General features: G+C 34.1%; 1 protein-coding gene across 1 annotated transcript in view; it reads right to left on the reverse strand.

The window, feature by feature from the left end:
* LOC141175967 (mixed lineage kinase domain-like protein) overlaps positions 1-24103 on the reverse strand; it is a 292720-nt gene that overhangs the window by 65220 nt on the left and 203397 nt on the right. The window lies entirely within an intron of this gene.

Raw genomic sequence — 24103 nt, forward strand, 5'->3', positions numbered from 1 at the left:
CATACAGTGTGATTATCACCATCCACCACTATTACTATATCATACAGTGTGATTATCACCATCCATCACTATTACTATATCATACAGTGTGATTAGCATCATCCATCACTATCACTATATCATACAGTGTGATTATCACCATCCATCACTATTACTATATCATACAGTGTGATTATCACCATCCACCACTATTACTATATCATACAGTGTGATTAGCATCATCCACCAATATTACTATATCATACAGTGTGATTATCTCCATCCATCACTATTACTATATCATACAGTGTGATTAGCATCATCCATCACTATCACTATATCATACAGTGTGATTATCACCATCCATCACTATTACTATATCATACAGTGTGATTATCACCATCCATCACTATCACTATATCATACAGTGTGATTATCACCATCCACCACTATCACTATATCATACAGTGTGATTATCACCATCCATCGCTATTACTATATCATACAGTGTGATTATCACCATCCATCACTATTACTATATCATACAGTGTGATTATCACCATCCATCACTATTACTATATCATACAGTGTGATTATCACCATCCATCACTATCACTATATCATACAGTGTGATTATCACCATCCATCACTATTACTATATCATACAGTGTGATTATCACCATCCATCACTATTACTATATCATACAGTGTGATTATCACCATCCATCACTATTACTATATCATACAGTGTGATTATCACCATCCATCACTATTACTATATCATACAGTGTGATTAGCATCATCCATCACTATCACTATATCATACAGTGTGATTATCACCATCCATCACTATTACTATATCATACAGTGTGATTATCACCATCCATCACTATTACTATATCATACAGTGTGATTATCACCATCCGTCACTATTACTATATCATACAGTGTGATTATCACCATCCATCACTATTACTATATCATACAGTGTGATTATCACCATCCGTCACTATTACTATATCATACAGTGTGATTATCACCATCCGTCACTATTACTATATCATACAGTGTGATTATCACCATCCGTCACTATTACTATATCATACAGTGTGATTATCACCATCCGTCACTATTACTATATCATACAGTGTGATTATCACCATCCGTCACTATTACTATATCATACAGTGTGATTATCACCATCCATCACTATTACTATATCATACAGTGTGATTATCACCATCCATCACTATTACTATATCATACAGTGTGATTATCACCATCCATCACTATTACTATATCATACAGTGTGATTATCACCATCCATCACTATTACTATATCATACAGTGTGATTATCACCATCCGTTACTATTGCTATATCATACAGTGTGATTATCACCATCCGTCACTATCACTATATCATACAGTGTGATTATCACCATCCATCACTATTACTGTATCATACAGTGTGATTATCACCATCCACCACTATTACTATATCATACAGTGTGATTCACAATCCATCACTATTACTATATCATACAGTGTGATTATTACCATCCATCACTATTACTATATCATACAGTGTGATTATCACCATCCATCACTATCACTATATCATACAGTGTGATTATCACCATCCACCACTATTACTATATCATACAGTGTGATTATCACCATCCATCACTATTACTATATCATACAGTGTGATTATCAGCATCCATCACTATCACTATATCATACAGTGTGATTATCACCATCCATCACTATTACTATATCATACAGTGTGATTATCACCATCCATCACTATCACTATATCATACAGTGTGATTATCACCATCCATCACTATTACTATATCATACAGTGTGATTATCACCATCCATCACTATTACTATATCATACAGTGTGATTATCACCATCCATCACTATTACTATATCATACAGTGTGATTATCACCATCCACCACTATTACTATATCATACAGTGTGATTATCACCATCCATCACTATCACTATATCATACAGTGTGATTATCACCATCCATCACTATTACTATATCATACAGTGTGATTATCACCATCCATCACTATCACTATATCATACAGTGTGATTATCACCATCCATCACTATTACTATATCATACAGTGTGATTATCACCATTCATCACTATTACTATATCATACAGTGTGATTATCACCATCCATCACTGTTACTATATCATACAGTGTGATTATCACCATCCATCGCTATTACTATATCATACAGTGTGATTATCACCATCCGTCACTATTACTATATCATACAGTGTGATTATCACCATCCATCACTATTACTATATCATACAGTGTGATTATCACCATCCATCACTATCACTATATCATACAGTGTGATTATCACCATCCATCACTATCACTATATCATACAGTGTGATTATCACCATCCATCGCTATTACTATATCATACAGTGTGATTATCACCATCCGTCACTATTACTATATCATACAGTGTGATTATCACCATCCGTCACTATCACTATATCATACAGTGTGATTATCACCATCCATCACTATTACTATATCATACAGTGTGATTATTACCATCCATCACTATTACTATATCATACAGTGTGATTATCACCATCCATCACTATTACTATATCATACAGTGTGATTATCACATCCGTCACTATTACTATATCATACAGTGTGATTATCACCATCCGTCACTATTACTATATCATAAAGTGTGATTATCACCATCCATCACTATCACTATATCATACAGTGTGATTATCACCATCCGTCACTATTACTATATCATACAGTGTGATTATTACCATCCGTCACTATTACTATATCATACAGTGTGATTATCACCATCCACCACTATTACTATATCATACAGTGTGATTATCACCATCCATCACTATCACTATATCATACAGTGTGATTATCACCCTCCATCACTATTACTATATCATACAGTGTGATTAGCATCATCCATCACTATTACTATATCATACAGTGTGATTATTACCATCCGTCACTATCACTATATCATACAGTGTGATTATCACCATCCCTCACTATTACTATATCATACAGTGTGATTATCACCATCCGTCACTATTACTATATCATACAGTGTGATTATCACCATCCGGCACTATTACTATATCATACAGTGTGATTATCACCATCCGTCACTATTACTATATCATACAATGTGATTATCACCATCCATCACTATTACTATATCATACAGTGTGATTATCACCATCCATCACTATCACTATATCATACAGTGTGATTATCACCATCCATCACTATCACTATATCATACAGTGTGATTATCACCATCCGTCACTATTACTATATCATACAGTGTGATTATTACCATCCGTCACTATTACTATATCATACAGTGTGATTATCACCATCCATCACTATTACTATATCATACAGTGTGATTATCACCATCCGTCACTATTACTATATCATACAGTGTGATTATCACCATCCATCACTATTACTATATCATACAGTGTGATTATCACCATCCATCACTATTACTATATCATACAGTGTGATTATCACCATCCGTCACTATTACTATATCATACAGTGTGATTATCACCATCCATCACTGTCACTATATCATACAGTGTGATTATTACCATCCGTCACTATTACTATATCATACAGTGTGATTATCTCCATCCATCACTATCACTATATCATACAGTGTGATTATCACCATCCGTCACTATTACTATATCATACAGTGTGATTATCACCATCCATCACTATTACTATATCATACAGTGTGATTATCACCATCCATCACTATCACTATATCATACAGTGTGATTATCTCCATCCGTCACTATTACTATATCATACAGTGTGATTATCACCATCCATCGCTATTACTATAACATACAGTGTGATTATCACCATCCGTCACTATTACTATATCATACAGTGTGATTATCACCATCCATCACTATTACTATATCATACAGTGTGATTATCACCATCCGTCACTATTACTATATCATACAGTGTGATTATCACCATCCATCACTATTACTATATCATACAGTGTGATTATCACCATCCGTCACTATTACTATATCATACAGTGTGATTATCACCCTCCATCACTATTACTATATCATACAGTGTGATTATCACCATCCGTCACTATTACTATATCATACAGTGTGATTATCACCATCCACCACTATTACTATATCATACAGTGTGATTATCAACATCCATCACTATTACTATATCATACAGTGTGATTATCACCATCCATCACTGTTACTATATCATACAGTGTGATTATCTCCATCCATCACTATTACTATATCATGCAGTGTGATTATCACCATCCGTCACTATTACTATATCATACAGTGTGATTATCACCATCCATCACTGTTACTATATCATACAGTGTGATTATCTCCATCCATCACTATTACTATATCATGCAGTGTGATTATCACCCTCCATCACTATTACTATATCATACAGTGTGATTATCACCATCCACCACTATTACTATATCATACAGTGTGATTATCACCATTCATCACTATTACTATATCATACAGTGTGATTATCACCATCCACCACTATTACTATATCATACAGTGTTATTATCTCCATACGTCACTATTACTATATCATACAGTGTGATTATCACCATCCATCACTATTACTATATCATACAGTGTGATTATCCCCATCCATCACTATCACTATATCATACAGTGTGATTATCACCATCCATCACTATCACTATATCATACAGTGTGATTATCACCATCCATCACTATTACTATATCATACAGTGTGATTATCCCCATCCATCACTATCACTATATCATACAGTGTGATTATCACCATCCATCACTATCACTATATCATACAGTGTGATTATCACCATCCATCACTATCACTATACCATACAGTGTGATTATCACCATCCACCACTATTACTATATCATACAGTGTGATTCACAATCCATCACTATTACTATATCATACAGTGTGATTATCACCATCCACCACTATTACTATATCATACAGTGTGATTATCACCATCCATCACTATTACTATATCATACAGTGTGATTATCACCATCCGTCACTATTACTATATCATACAGTGTGATTATCACCATCCATCACTATTACTATATCATACAGTGTGATTATCACCATCCGTCACTATTACTATATCATACAGTGTGATTATCACCATCCGTCACTATTACTATATCATACAGTGTGATTATCACCATCCGTCACTATTACTATATCATACAGTGTGATTATCACCATCCGTCACTATTACTATATCATACAGTGTGATTATCACCATCCGTCACTATTACTATATCATACAGTGTGATTATCACCATCCATCACTATTACTATATCATACAGTGTGATTATCACCATCCGTCACTATTACTATATCATACAGTGTGATTATCACCATCCGTCACTATTACTATATCATACAGTGTGATTATCACCATCCACCACTATTACTATATCATACAGTGTGATTATCACCATCCGTCACTATTGCTATATCATACAGTGTGATTATCACCATCCGTCACTATTACTATATCATACAGTGTGATTATCACCATCCATCACTATTACTGTATCATACAGTGTGATTATCACCATCCACCACTATTACTATATCATACAGTGTGATTCACAATCCATCACTATTACTATATCATACAGTGTGATTATTACCATCCATCACTATTACTATATCATACAGTGTGATTATCACCATCCATCACTATCACTATATCATACAGTGTGATTATCACCATCCACCACTATTACTATATCATACAGTGTGATTATCACCATCCATCACTATTACTATATCATACAGTGTGATTATCAGCATCCATCACTATCACTATATCATACAGTGTGATTATCACCATCCATCACTATTACTATATCATACAGTGTGATTATCACCATCCATCACTATCACTATATCATACAGTGTGATTATCACCATCCATCACTATTACTATATCATACAGTGTGATTATCACCATCCATCACTATTACTATATCATACAGTGTGATTATCACCATCCATCACTATTATTATATCATACAGTGTGATTATCACCATCCACCACTATTACTATATCATACAGTGTGATTATCACCATCCATCACTATCACTATATCATACAGTGTGATTATCACCATCCATCACTATTACTATATCATACAGTGTGATTATCACCATCCATCACTATCACTATATCATACAGTGTGATTATCACCATCCATCACTATTACTATATCATACAGTGTGATTATCACCATCCATCACTATTACTATATCATACAGTGTGATTATCACCATCCATCACTGTTACTATATCATACAGTGTGATTATCACCATCCATCGCTATTACTATATCATACAGTGTGATTATCACCATCCGTCACTATTACTATATCATACAGTGTGATTATCACCATCCATCACTATTACTATATCATACAGTGTGATTATCACCATCCATCACTATCACTATATCATACAGTGTGATTATCACCATCCATCACTATCACTATATCATACAGTGTGATTATCACCATCCATCGCTATTACTATATCATACAGTGTGATTATCACCATCCGTCACTATTACTATATCATACAGTGTGATTATCAACATCCGTCACTATCACTATATCATACAGTGTGATTATCACCATCCATCACTATTACTATATCATACAGTGTGATTATTACCATCCGTCACTATTACTATATCATACAGTGTGATTATCACCATCCATCACTATTACTATATCATACAGTGTGATTATCACATCCGTCACTATTACTATATCATACAGTGTGATTATCACCATCCGTCACTATTACTATATCATAAAGTGTGATTATCACCATCCATCACTATCACTATATCATACAGTGTGATTATCACCATCCATCACTATTACTATATCATACAGTGTGATTATTACCATCCGTCACTATTACTATATCATACAGTGTGATTATCACCATCCACCACTATTACTATATCATACAGTGTGATTATCACCATCCATCACTATCACTATATCATACAGTGTGATTATCACCCTCCATCACTATTACTATATCATACAGTGTGATTAGCATCATCCATCACTATTACTATATCATACAGTGTGATTATTACCATCCGTCACTATTACTATATCATACAGTGTGATTATCACCATCCATCACTATTACTATATCATACAGTGTGATTATCACCATCCGTCACTATTACTATATCATACAGTGTGATTATCACCATCCGGCACTATTACTATATCATACAGTGTGATTATCACCATCCGTCACTATTACTATATCATACAATGTGATTATCACCATCCATCACTATTACTATATCATACAGTGTGATTATCACCATCCATCACTATCACTATATCATACAGTGTGATTATCACCATCCGTCACTATTACTATATCATACAGTGTGATTATTACCATCCGTCACTATTACTATATCATACAGTGTGATTATCACCATCCATCACTATTACTATATCATACAGTGTGATTATCACCATCCATCACTATTACTATATCATACAGTGTGATTATCACCATCCGTCACTATTACTATATCATACAGTGTGATTATCACCATCCATCACTATTACTATATCATACAGTGTGATTATCACCATCCATCACTATTACTATATCATACAGTGTGATTATCACCATCCGTCACTATTACTATATCATACAGTGTGATTATCACCATCCATCACTGTCACTATATCATACAGTGTGATTATTACCATCCGTCACTATTACTATATCATACAGTGTGATTATCTCCATCCATCACTATCACTATATCATACAGTGTGATTATCACCATCCGTCACTATTACTATATCATACAGTGTGATTATCACCATCCATCACTATTGCTATATCATACAGTGTGATTATCACCATCCATCACTATCACTATATCATACAGTGTGATTATCTCCATCCGTCACTATTACTATATCATACAGTGTGATTATCACCATCCATCGCTATTACTATAACATACAGTGTGATTATCACCATCCGTCACTATTACTATATCATACAGTGTGATTATCACCATCCATCACTATTACTATATCATACAGTGTGATTATCACCATCCGTCACTATTACTATATCATACAGTGTGATTATCACCATCCATCACTATTACTATATCATACAGTGTGATTATCACCATCCGTCACTATTACTATATCATACAGTGTGATTATCACCCTCCATCACTATTACTATATCATACAGTGTGATTATCACCATCCGTCACTATTACTATATCATACAGTGTGATTATCACCATCCACCACTATTACTATATCATACAGTGTGATTATCAACATCCATCACTATTACTATATCATACAGTGTGATTATCACCATCCATCACTGTTACTATATCATACAGTGTGATTATCTCCATCCATCACTATTACTATATCATGCAGTGTGATTATCACCATCCGTCACTATTACTATATCATACAGTGTGATTATCACCATCCATCACTGTTACTATATCATACAGTGTGATTATCACCATCCACCATTATTACTATATCATACAGTGTGATTATCACCATCCACCACTATTACTATATCATACAGTGTGATTATCACCATCCACCACTATTACTATATCATACAGTGTGATTATCTCCATCCATCACTATTACTATATCATGCAGTATGATTATCACCCTCCATCACTATTACTATATCATACAGTGTGATTATCACCATCCACCACTATTACTATATCATACAGTGTGATTATCACCATTCATCACTATTACTATATCATACAGTGTGATTATCACCATCCACCACTATTACTATATCATACAGTGTTATTATCACCATCCATCACTATTACTATATCATACAGTGTGATTATCCCCATCCATCACTATCACTATATCATACAGTGTGATTATCACCATCCATCACTATTACTATATCATGCAGTGTGATTATCACCATCCGTGACTATTACTATATCATACAGTGTGATTATCACCATCCATCACTGTTACTATATCATACAGTGTGATTATCTCCATCCATCACTATTACTATATCATGCAGTGTGATTATCACCATCCGTCACTATTACTATATCATACAGTGTGATTATCACCATCCATCACTGTTACTATATCATACAGTGTGATTATCACCATCCACCATTATTACTATATCATACAGTGTGATTATCACCATCCACCACTATTACTATATCATACAGTGTGATTATCACCATCCACCACTATTACTATATCATACAGTGTGATTATCTCCATCCATCACTATTACTATATCATGCAGTATGATTATCACCCTCCATCACTATTACTATATCATACAGTGTGATTATCACCATCCATCACTATTACTATATCATACAGTGTGATTATCCCCATCCATCACTATCACTATATCATACAGTGTGATTATCACCATCCATCACTATCACTATATCATACAGTGTGATTATCACCATCCATCACTATTACTATATCATACAGTGTGATTATCCCCATCCGTCACTATCACTATATCATACAGTGTGATTATCACCATCCATCACTATCACTATACCATACAGTGTGATTATCACCATCCACCACTATTACTATATCATACAGTGTGATTCACAATCCATCACTATTACTATATCATACAGTGTGATTATCACCATCCGCCACTATTACTATATCATACAGTGTGATTATCACCATCCATCACTATTACTATATCATACAGTGTGATTATCCCCATCCATCACTATTGCTATATCATACAGTGTGATTATCACCATCCGTCACTATTACTATATCATACAGTGTGATTATCACCATCCGTCACTATTACTATATCATACAGTGTGATTATCACCCTCCATCACTATTACTATATCATACAGTGTGATTATCTCCATCCATCACTATTACTATATCATACAGTGTGATTATCACCATCCGTCACTATTACTATATCATACAGTGTGATTATCACCATCCGTCACTATTACTATATCATACAGTGTGATTATCACCCTCCATCACTATTACTATATCATACAGTGTGATTATCACCATCCACCACTATTACTATATCATACAGTGTGATTCACAATCCATCACTATTACTATATCATACAGTGTGATTATCACCATCCATCACTATTACTATATCATGCAGTGTGATTATCACCATCCACCACTATTACTATATCATACAGTGTGATTATCACCATCCATCACTATTACTGTATCATACAGTGTGATTATCACCATCCATCACTATTACTATATCATACAGTGTGATTATCACCATCCATCACTATATCATACAGTGTGATTATCACCATCCATCACTATTACTATATCATACAGTGTGATTATCACCATCCATCACTATTACTATATCATACAGTGTGATTATCACCATCCGTCACTATTACTATATCATACAGTGTGATTATCACCCTCCATCACTATTACTATATCATACAGTGTGATTATCACCATCCACCACTATTACTATATCATACAGTGTGATTCACAATCCATCACTATTACTATATCATACAGTGTGATTATCACCATCCATCACTATTACTATATCATGCAGTGTGATTATCACCATCCACCACTATTACTATATCATACAGTGTGATTATCACCATCCATCACTATTACTGTATCATACAGTGTGATTATCACCATCCATCACTATTACTATATCATACAGTGTGATTATCACCATCCATAACTATCACTATATCATACAGTGTGATTATCACCATCCATCACTATTACTATATCATACAGTGTGATTATCCCCATCCGTCACTATCACTATATCATACAGTGTGATTATCACCATCCATCACTATTACTATATCATACAGTGTGATTATCACCATCCATCACTGTTACTATATCATACAGTGTGATTATCACCATCCACCACTATTACTATATCATACAGTGTGATTATCACCATCCACCACTATCACTATATCATACAGTGTGATTATCACCATCCATCACTATATCATACAGTGTGATTATCCCCATCCATCACTATCACTATATCATACAGTGTGATTATCCCCATCCATCACTATTACTATATCATACAGTGTGATTATCACCATCCATCACTATCACTATATCATACAGTGTGATTATCACCATCCATCACTATTACTATATCATACAGTGTGATTATCACCATCCATCACTATTACTATATCATACAGTGTGATTATCACCATCCATCACTATTACTATATCAAACAGTGTTATTATCACCATCCATCACTATCACTATATCATACAGTGTGATTATCACCATCCATCACTGTTACTATATCATACAGTGTGATTATCACCATCCACCACTATTACTATATCATACAGTGTGATTATCACCATCCACCACTATCACTATATCATACAGTGTGATTATCACCATCCATCACTATATCATACAGTGTGATTATCCCCATCCATCACTATCACTATATCATACAGTGTGATTATCCCCATCCATCACTATCACTATATCATACAGTGTGATTATCACCATACATCACTATTACTGTATCATACAGAGTGATTATCACCATCCATCACTATCACTATATCATACAGTGTGATTATCTCCATCCGTCACTATTACTATATCATACAGTGTGATTATCACCATCCATCACTATTACTATATTATACAGTGTGATTATCACCATCCATCACTATTACTATATCATATAGTGTGATTATCACCATCCATCACTATTACTATACCATACAGTGTGATTATCACCATCCATCACTATTACTATACCATACAGTGTGATTATCACCATCCATCACTATTACTATATCATACAGTGTGATTATCTCCATCCACCACTATTACTATATCATACAGTGTGATTATCCCCATCCATCACTATTACTATATCATACAGTGTGATTATCACCATCCATCACTATTACTATATGATACAGTGTGATTATCTCCATCCATCACTATCACTATATCATACAGTGTGATTATCACCATCCATCACTATTACTATATCATACAGTGTGATTATCACCATCCATCACTATTACTATATCATACAGTGTGATTATCACCATCCATCACTATTACTATATCATACAGTGTGATTATCACCATCCATCACTGTCACTATATCATACAGTGTGATTATCACCATCCATCACTATTACTATATCATACAGTGTGATTATCTCCATCCATCACTATCACTATATCATACAGTGTGATTATCACCATTCATCACTATTACTATATCATACAGTGTGATTATCACCATCCATCACTATTACTATACCATACAGTGTGATTATCACCATCCATCACTATTACTATATCATACAGTGTGATTATCACCATCCATCACTATTACTATATCATACAGTGTGATTATCTCCATCCATCACTATCACTATATCATACAGTGTGATTATCTCCATCCATCACTATTACTATATAATACAGTGTGTTTATCTCCATCCATCACTATTACTATATCATACAGTGTGATTATCACCATCCATCACTATCACTATATCATACAGTGTGATTATCACCATCCGTCACTATTACTATATCATACAGTGTGATTATCACCATCCATCACTATTACTATATCATACAGTGTGATTATCTCCATCCATCACTATTACTATATCATACAGTGTGATTATCACCATCCATCACTATTACTATATCATACAGTGTGATTATCTCCATCCATCACTATCACTATATCATACAGTGTGATTATCACCATCCATCACTATCACTATATCATACAGTGTGATTATCACCATCCATCACTATTACTATATCATACAGTGTGATTATCACCATCCACCACTATTACTATATCATACAGTGTGATTCACAATCCATCACTATTACTATATCATACAGTGTGATTATCACCATCCATCACTATTACTATATCATACAGTGTGATTATCACCATCCATCACTATTACTATATCATACAGTGTGATTATCCCCATCCGTCACTATCACTATATCATACAGTGTGATTATCACCATCCATCACTATCACTATACCATACAGTGTGATTATCACCATCCACCACTATTACTATATCATACAGTGTGATTCACAATCCATCACTATTACTATATCATACAGTGTGATTATCACCATCCGCCACTATTACTATATCATACAGTGTGATTATCACCATCCATCACTATTACTATATCATACAGTGTGATTCACAATCCATCACTATTACTATATCATACAGTGTGATTATCACCATCTATCACTATTACTATATCATACAGTGTGATTATCACCATCCATCACTATTACTATATCATACAGTGTGATTATCCCCATCCATCACTATTGCTATATCATACAGTGTGATTATCACCATCCGTCACTATTACTATATCATACAGTGTGATTATCACCATCCGTCACTATTACTATATCATACAGTGTGATTATCACCCTCCATCACTATTACTATATCATACAGTGTGATTATCTCCATCCATCACTATTACTATATCATACAGTGTGATTATCACCATCCGTCACTATTACTATATCATACAGTGTGATTATCACCATCCGTCACTATTACTATATCATACAGTGTGATTATCACCCTCCATCACTATTACTATATCATACAGTGTGATTATCACCATCCACCACTATTACTATATCATACAGTGTGATTCACAATCCATCACTATTACTATATCATACAGTGTGATTATCACCATCCATCACTATTACTATATCATGCAGTGTGATTATCACCATCCACCACTATTACTATATCATACAGTGTGATTATCACCATCCATCACTATTACTGTATCATACAGTGTGATTATCACCATCCATCACTATTACTATATCATACAGTGTGATTATCACCATCCATCACTATATCATACAGTGTGATTATCACCATCCATCACTATTACTATATCATACAGTGTGATTATCACCATCCATCACTATTACTATATCATACAGTGTGATTATCACCATCCGTCACTATTACTATATCATACAGTGTGATTATCACCCTCCATCACTATTACTATATCATACAGTGTGATTATCACCATCCACCACTATTACTATATCATACAGTGTGATTCACAATCCATCACTATTACTATATCATACAGTGTGATTATCACCATCCATCACTATTACTATATCATGCAGTGTGATTATCACCATCCACCACTATTACTATATCATACAGTGTGATTATCACCATCCATCACTATTACTGTATCATACAGTGTGATTATCACCATCCATCACTATTACTATATCATACAGTGTGATTATCACCATCCATAACTATCACTATATCATACAGTGTGATTATCACCATCCATCACTATTACTATATCATACAGTGTGATTATCCCCATCCGTCACTATCACTATATCATACAGTGTGATTATCACCATCCATCACTATTACTATATCATACAGTGTGATTATCACCATCCATCACTGTTACTATATCATACAGTGTGATTATCACCATCCACCACTATTACTATATCATACAGTGTGATTATCACCATCCACCACTATCACTATATCATACAGTGTGATTATCACCATCCATCACTATATCATACAGTGTGATTATCCCCATCCATCACTATCACTATATCATACAGTGTGATTATCCCCATCCATCACTATTACTATATCATACAGTGTGATTATCACCATCCATCACTATCACTATATCATACAGTGTGATTATCACCATCCATCACTATTACTATATCATACAGTGTGATTATCACCATCCATCACTATTACTATATCATACAGTGTGATTATCACCATCCATCACTATTACTATATCAAACAGTGTTATTATCACCATCCATCACTATCACTATATCATACAGTGTGATTATCACCATCCATCACTGTTACTATATCATACAGTGTGATTATCACCATCCACCACTATTACTATATCATACAGTGTGATTATCACCATCCACCACTATCACTATATCATACAGTGTGATTATCACCATCCATCACTATATCATACAGTGTGATTATCCCCATCCATCACTATCACTATATCATACAGTGTGATTATCCCCATCCATCACTATCACTATATCATACAGTGTGATTATCACCATACATCACTATTACTGTATCATACAGAGTGATTATCACCATCCATCACTATCACTATATCATACAGTGTGATTATCTCCATCCGTCACTATTACTATATCATACAGTGTGATTATCACCATCCATCACTATTACTATATTATACAGTGTGATTATCACCATCCATCACTATTACTATATCATATAGTGTGATTATCACCATCCATCACTATTACTATACCATACAGTGTGATTATCACCATCCATCACTATTACTATACCATACAGTGTGATTATCACCATCCATCACTATTACTATATCATACAGTGTGATTATCTCCATCCACCACTATTACTATATCATACAGTGTGATTATCCCCATCCATCACTATTACTATATCATACAGTGTGATTATCACCATCCATCACTATTACTATATGATACAGTGTGATTATCTCCATCCATCACTATCACTATATCATACAGTGTGATTATCACCATCCATCACTATTACTATATCATACAGTGTGATTATCACCATCCATCACTATTACTATATCATACAGTGTGATTATCACCATCCATCACTATTACTATATCATACAGTGTGATTATCACCATCCATCACTGTCACTATATCATACAGTGTGATTATCACCATCCATCACTATTACTATATCATACAGTGTGATTATCTCCATCCATCACTATCACTATATCATACAGTGTGATTATCACCATTCATCACTATTACTATATCATACAGTGTGATTATCACCATCCATCACTATTACTATACCATACAGTGTGATTATCACCATCCATCACTATTACTATATCATACAGTGTGATTATCACCATCCATCACTATTACTATATCATACAGTGTGATTATCTCCATCCATCACTATCACTATATCATACAGTGTGATTATCTCCATCCATCACTATTACTATATAATACAGTGTGTTTATCTCCATCCATCACTATTACTATATCATACAGTGTGATTATCACCATCCATCACTATCACTATATCATACAGTGTGATTATCACCATCCGTCACTATTACTATATCATACAGTGTGATTATCACCATCCATCACTATTACTATATCATACAGTGTGATTATCTCCATCCATCACTATTACTATATCATACAGTGTGATTATCACCATCCATCACTATTACTATATCATACAGTGTGATTATCTCCATCCATCACTATCACTATATCATACAGTGTGATTATCACCATCCATCACTATCACTATATCATACAGTGTGATTATCACCATCCATCACTATTACTATATCATACAGTGTGATTATCACCATCCACCACTATTACTATATCATACAGTGTGATTCACAATCCATCACTATTACTATATCATACAGTGTGATTATCACCATCCATCACTATTACTATATCATACAGTGTGATTATCACCATCCATCACTATCACTATATCATACAGTGTGATTATCACCATCCATCACTATTACTATATCATACAGTGTGATTATCACCCTCCATCACTATTACTATATCATACAGTGTGATTATCACCCTCCATCACTATTACTATATCATACAGTGTGATTATCACCATCCATCACTATTACTATATCATACAGTGTGATTATCACCCTCCATCACTATTACTATATCATACAGTGTGATTATCACCATCCATCACTATTACTATATCATACAGTGTGATTATCTCCATCCATCACTATTACTATATCATACAGTGTGATTATCACCATCCATCACTATTACTATATCATACAGTGTGATTATCTCCATCCATCACTATCACTATATCATACAGTGTGATTATCACCATCCATCACTATCACTATATCATACAGTGTGATTATCACCATCCATCACTATTACTATATCATACAGTGTGATTATCACCATCCACCACTATTACTATATCATACAGTGTGATTCACAATCCATCACTATTACTATATCATACAGTGTGATTATCACCATCCATCACTATTACTATATCATACAGTGTGATTATCACCATCCATCACTATCACTATATCATACAGTGTGATTATCACCATCCATCACTATCACTATATCATACAGTGTGATTATCACCATCCATCACTATTACTATATCATACAGTGTGATTATCACCATCCATCACTATCATTATATCATACAGTGTGATTATCACCATCCATCACTATCACTATATCATACACTGTGATTATCACCATCCATCACTATCACTATATCATACAGTGTGATTATCACCATCCATCACTATTACTATATCATACAGTGTGATTATCACCATCCATCACTATCACTATATCATACAGTGTGATTATCACCTTCCATCACTATTACTATATCATACAGTGTGATTATCACCATCCATCACTATTACTATATCATACAGTGTGATTATCACCATCCATGTCTATTACTATATCATACAGTGTGATTCACAATCCATCACTATTACTATATCATACAGTGTGATTCACAATCCATCACTGTTACTATATCATACAGTGTGATTATCACCATCCATCACTATTACTATATCATACAGTGTGATTATCACCATCAATCACTATCACTATATCATACAGTGTGATTATCACCATCCATCACTAACACTATATCATACAGTGTGATTATCACCATCCATCACTATCATTATATCATACAGTGTGATTATCACCATCCACCACTATTACTATATCATACACTGTGATTATCACCATCCATCACTATTACTATATCATACTGTGTGATTCACAATCCATCACTATCACTATATCATACAGTGTGATTATCCCCATCCATCACTATTACTATATCATACAGTGTGATTATCACCATCCATCACTATTACTATATCATACAGTGTGATTATCACCATCCATCACTATCAATATATCATACAGTGTGATTATCACCATCCACCACTATTACTATATCATACACTGTGATTATCACCATCCATCACTATCACTATATCATACAGTGTGATTATCACCATCCATCACTATCACTATATCATACAGTGTGATTATCACCATCCATCATTATTACTATATCATACAGTGTGATTATCACCATCCATCACTATCACTATATCATACAGTGTGATTATCACCATCCACCACTATTACTATATCATACACTGTGATTATCACCATCCATCACTATCACTATATCATACAGTGTGATTATCACCATCCATCACTATTACTATATCATACAGTGTGATTATCACCATCCATCACTATCACTATATCATACAGTGTGATTATCACCATCCATCACTATTACTATATCATACAGTGTGATTATCACCATCCATCACTATTAGTATATCATACAGTGTGATTATCACCATCCACCACTATTACTATATCATACAGTGTGATTCACAATCCATCACTATTACTATATCATACAGTGTGATTCACAATCCATCACTATTACTATATCATACAGTGTGATTATCACCATCCATCACTATTACTATATCATACAGTGTGATTATCACCATCCTTCACTATCACTATATCATACAGTGTGATTATCACCATCCATCACTATAACTATATCATACAGTGTGATTATCACCATCCATCACTATTACTATATCATACAGTGTGATTATCACCATCCATCACTATCACTATATCATACAGTGTGATTATCACCATCCACCACTATTACTATATCATACACTGTGATTATCACCATCCATCACTATCACTATATCATACACTGTGATTATCACCATCCATCACTAACACTATATCATACAGTGTGATTATCACCATCCATCACTATCATTATATCATACAGTGTGATTATCACCATCCACCACTATTACTATATCATACTGTGTGATTCACAATCCATCACTATCACTATATCATACAGTGTGATTATCCCCATCCATCACTATTACTATATCATACAGTGTGATTATCACCATCCATCACTATTACTATATCATACAGTGTGATTATCACCATCCATCACTATCAATATATCATACAGTGTGATTATCACCATCCACCACTATTACTATATCATACACTGTGATTATCACCATCCATCACTATCACTATATCATACAGTGTGATTATCACCATCCGTCACTATTACTATATCATACAGTGTGATTATCACCATCCACCACTATTACTATATCATACTGTGTGATTATCACCATCCACCACTATTACTATATCATACACTGTGATTATCACCATCCGTCACTATTACTATATCATACAGTGTGATTATCACCATCCGTCACTATTACTATATCATACAGTGTGATTATCCCCATCCATCACTATTACTATATCATACAGTGTGATTATCACCATCCATCACTATTACTATATCATACAGTGTGATTATCACCATCCATCACTATCAATATATCATACAGTGTGATTATCACCATCCACCACTATTACTATATCATACACTGTGATTATCACCATCCATCACTATCACTATATCATACAGTGTGATTATCACCATCCGTCACTATTACTATATCATACAGTGTGATTATCACCATCCATCACTATCAATATATCATACAGTGTGATTATCACCATCCACCACTATTACTATATCATACAGTGTGATTATCACCATCCGTCACTATTACTATATCATACAGTGTGATTATCACCATCCACCACTATTACTATATCATACACTGTGATTATCACCATCCATCACTATCACTATATCATACAGTGTGATTATCACCATCCACCACTATTACTATATCATACAGTGTGATTCACAATCCATCACTATCACTATATCATACAGTGTGATTATCCCCATCCATCACTATTACTATATCATACAGTGTGATTATCTCCATCCATCGCTATTACTATATCATACAGTGTGATTATCACCATCCATCACTATTACTATATCATACAGTGTGATTATCACCATCCTTCACTATCACTATATCATACAGTGTGATTATCACCATCCATCACTATTACTATATCATACAGTGTGATTATCACCATCCATCACTATCACTATATCATACAGTGTGATTATCACCATCCACCACTATTACTATATCATACACTGTGATTATCACCATCCGTCACTATTACTATATCATACAGTGTGATTATCACCATCCACCACTATTACTATATCATACAGTGTGATTCACAATCCATCACTATCACTATATCATACAGTGTGATTATCCCCATCCATCACTATTACTATATCATACAGTGTGATTATCTCCATCCATCGCTATTACTATATCATACAGTGTGATTATCTCCATCCATCACTATTACTATATCATACAGTGTGATTATCACCATCCATCACTATCACTATATCATACAGTGTGATTATCTCCATCCATCACTATTACTATATCATACAGTGTGATTATCACCATCCGTCACTATTACTATATCATACAGTGTGATTATCACCATCCATCACTATTACTATATCATACAGTGTGATTATCTCCATCCATCACTATCACTATATCATACAGTGTGATTATCTCCATCCATCACTATCACTATATCATACAGTGTGATTATCACCATCCACCACTATTACTATATCATACAGTGTGATTATCTCCATCCATCACTATCACTATATCATACAGTGTGATTATCTCCATCCATCACTATCACTATATCATACAGTGTGATTATCACCATCCACCACTATTACTATATCATACAGTGTGATTATCACCATCCATCACTATCACTATATCATACAGTGTGATTATCTCCATCCATCACTATCACTATATCATACAGTGTGATTATCACCATCCATCACTATTACTATATCATACAGTGTGATTCACAATCCATCACTATCACTATATCATACAGTGTGATTATCACCACTACCACTATTACTATATCATACAGTGTGATTATCACCATCCATCACTATTACTATATCATACAGTGTGATTATCACCATCCATCACTATCAATATATCATACAGTGTGATTATCACCATCCATCACTATTACTTTATCATACAGTGTGATTATCACCATCCATCACTATTACTATATCATACAGTGTGATTCACAATCCATCACTATTACTATATCATACAGTGTGATTATCACCATCCATCACTATTACTATATCATACAGTGTGATTATCACCATCCATCACTATCACTATATCATACAGTGTGATTATCACCATCCATCACTATCACTATATCATACAGTGTGATTATCACCATCCATCATTATTACTATATCATACAGTGTGATTATCACCATCCATCACTATCACTATATCATACAGTGTGATTATCACCATCCACCACTATTACTATATCATACACTGTGATTATCACCATCCATCACTATCACTATATCATACAGTGTGATTATCACCATCCATCACTATTACTATATCATACAGTGTGATTATCACCATCCATCACTATCACTATATCATATAGTGTGATTATCACCATCCATCACTATTACTATATCATACAGTGTGATTATCACCATCCATCACTATTACTATATCATACAGTGTGATTATCACCATCCACCACTATTACTATATCATACAGTGTGATTCACAATCCATCACTATTACTATATCATACAGTGTGATTCACAATCCATCACTATTACTATATCATACAGTGTGATTATCACCATCCATCAATATTACTATATCATACAGTGTGATTATCACCATCCATCACTATCACTATATCATACAGTGTGATTATCACCATCCACCACTATTACTATATCATACACTGTGATTATCACCATCCATCACTATCACTATATCATACAGTGTGATTATCACCATCCGTCACTATTACTATATCATACAGTGTGATTATCACCATCCACCACTATTACTATATCATACAGTGTGATTCACTATCCATCACTATCACTATATCATACAGTGTGATTATCCCCATCCATCACTATTACTATATCATACAGTGTGATTATCTCCATCCATCACTATTACTATATCATACAGTGTGATTATCACCATCCATCACTATTACTATATCATACAGTGTGATTATCTCCATCCATCACTATTACTATATCATACAGTGTGATTATCACCATCCGTCACTATTACTATATCATACAGTGTGATTATCTCCATCCATCACTATCACTATATCATACAGTGTGATTATCTCCATCCTTCACTATCACTATATCATACAGTGTGATTATCACCATCCACCACTATTACTATATCATACACTGTGATTATCCCCATCCGTCACTATTACTATATCATACAGTGTGATTATCTCCATCCATCACTATTACTATATCATACAGTGTGATTATCACCATCCATCACTATTACTATATCATACAGTGTGATTATCTCCATCCATCACTATCACTATATCATACAGTGTGATTATCTCCATCCATCACTATCACTATATCATACAGTGTGATTATCACCATCCACCACTATTACTATATCATACAGTGTGATTATCCCCATCCGTCACTATTACTATATCATACAGTGTGATTATCTCCATCCATCACTATTACTATATCATACAGTGTGATTATCACCATCCATCACTATTACTATATCATACAGTGTGATTATCTCCATCCATCACTATTACTATATCATACAGCGTGATTATCACCATCCGTCACTATTACTATATCATACAGTGTGATTATCTCCATCCATCACTATCACTATATCATACAGTGTGATTATCTCCATCCATCACTATCACTATATCATACAGTGTGATTATCACCATCCACCACTATTACTATATCATACAGTGTGATTATCACCATCCATCACTATCACTATATCATACAGTGTGATTATCTCCATCCATCACTATCACTATATCATACAGTGTGATTATCTCCATCCATCACTATCACTATATCATACAGTGTGATTATCACCATCCATCACTATTACTATATCATACAGTGTGATTATCACCATCCATCACTATTACTATGTCATACACTGTGATTATCTCCATCCATCACTATCACTATATCATACAGTGTGATTATCACCATCCATCACTATCACTATATCATACAGTGTGATTATCTCCATCCATCACTATCACTATATCATACAGTGTGATTATCTCCATCCATCACTATCACTATATCATACAGTGTGATTATCACCATCCATCACTATCACTATATCATACAGTGTGATTCACAATCCATCACTATCACTATATCATACAGTGTGATTATCACCATCCACCACTATTACTATATCATACAGTGTGATTATCACCATCCATCACTATTACTATATCATACAGTGTGATTATCACCATCCATCACTATCACTATATCATACAGTGTGATTATCACCATCCATCACTATCACTATATCATACAGTGTGATTATCTCCATCCATCACTATCACTATATCATACAGTGTGATTATCACCATCCATCACTATCACTATATCATACAGTGTGATTATCTCCATCCATCACTATTACTATATCATACACTGTGATTATCACCATCCATCACTATTACTATATCATACAGTGTGATTATCACCATCCATCACTATCACTATATCATACAGTGTGATTATCACCATCCATCACTATCACT

The sequence above is a fragment of the Phyllobates terribilis genome, unplaced genomic scaffold (assembly GCF_046119375.1).
Source record: "Phyllobates terribilis strain yellow unplaced genomic scaffold, ASM4611937v1 Scaffold_14__1_contigs__length_39327217, whole genome shotgun sequence".
Lineage (NCBI taxonomy): Eukaryota > Metazoa > Chordata > Amphibia > Anura > Dendrobatidae > Phyllobates > Phyllobates terribilis.